Genomic DNA, 1,523 nt, shown 5'->3' on the forward strand with positions numbered 1-1,523 from the left:
TTATTATTATTATTATGATGATGATCCCCAATGTCCGGATCGGATGCGGGAACAACTTTCCCTTTATTATCATTGATATCGTCGTTGTTGCAGCTGTTGTTATTGTTCCTGTTATAGATGTTGTTATCACTTGCAGTTCGAAAACGGATTAGAACTATAATCATCATCAAACGCATGCCCAAACAAAATACCATATCACTGATGGTGTCATTTTATGGTGTCTGACTTGTATTGACTTTAGGCCACAGCAGTAAAATGCAGTTAGTTAGCTCCCAAACACTGCCCGTTGACCTGGAAGAACTCTGTGATAACAAGGCATGGACAGTACAGTTGTGGACAGACAATAGGGTCACAAAGTTCGAGACTGTTGTCAGAGAGATAGGCCTGCCGTAAGGAGCAGAATTTAAAATGATGTCTCGAGTGGGTTGGGTTCCCTCAGGTTCCCTTCCTTATCTCTGCCAGAGCAGAGAGTGTGCACTGGACTTTAATAGGCCCATTTTCTGACCTCTGTGGTCCGAGTTTAGCCTCGAATGTAGCACATCATCAATGCGGGACAGGCAAAAGTTGTGGTGTCTGTGACAGGGTCACGTTTTCTATTGAGAATTAGTCGAAACTGTCTAAGACGGCCACTCATTGTCGCAGAGAAAAGTAGTCGTCTTAGAAAAGTACCTGTCTTTTACACTGTTATTGTAATGTAAAAAAAAAAATACGCAAGGGAGAAAATGGAAATAGCCGTTTGTACTGGTGGTTGTCTTTATACAGGTGGTCGTTACAGCAGGTTCGACTGCACAAAATATGTTTCAAGCCCATATTTACTGAGAAAGAGCTGGGCTGACTTGGTCCTGACAGTCATAGCCAACTCAGGCTTAGGGGAAAACAGCATTATAAACGGACAAAAATAAAACAGCTAGATCTAACTCACTCAAGAATCAAACTCCCATCCTTTTCGAACAATGATGAAGAGCGTAGATATAATTGTTTCAGTAAAGAAGTCACTTACAGTGGTATGAGGGACGGGGTTATAATGTGTTAGCAGGAAACGTAGAAAGCAACATTTCAGATTCTGATAAACAAAACAAAGAGTTTATGTAACTTTGATGGCTGAACATGACTTGGCATCTTTACGTGAAATGAAAGACTGACAATCACTGTATGCAAGATCAAAATGATATCACCGGTACGGAATATGTCGGACTAACTTCAAAGCAGACCAGAATCTTTTAGTGACATTGCAGAATGCCTAACTTCACGAAAACCCTCGAGATTTCGAGACGTTGTTAGTTTATGTTTTTGTTTGTTTGTTTGTTTGTTTGTTTGTTTGTTTGTTTGTTTTGATTAATTGAAAACCATATTTTTCGGATTATGCTTTAAAACAAATTCATCCTTAGGCGTTTCAGACACACTCAAACCTTTCTCCTAACCTATCTTTATCATGTTATGCATATTGTCCTACATAATCTCACAGATAGAGAGAGAGAGAGAGAGAGAGAGAGAGAGAGAGAGAGAGAGAGAGAGAGAGAGAT

The 1,523-nt window shown here is 39.9% G+C and overlaps 1 non-coding gene across 1 annotated transcript in view; it reads right to left on the reverse strand.

Moving 5' to 3' along the window:
• The window catches only part of LOC101854793, a 14,219-nt gene that overhangs the window by 744 nt on the left and 11,952 nt on the right, over nt 1-1,523 (reverse strand). The gene's annotated exons all lie outside the window — the stretch shown is intronic.

The sequence above is a fragment of the Aplysia californica genome, unplaced genomic scaffold, assembly GCF_000002075.1.
Source record: "Aplysia californica isolate F4 #8 unplaced genomic scaffold, AplCal3.0 scaffold00167, whole genome shotgun sequence".
NCBI classification, from domain to species: domain Eukaryota; kingdom Metazoa; phylum Mollusca; class Gastropoda; order Aplysiida; family Aplysiidae; genus Aplysia; species Aplysia californica.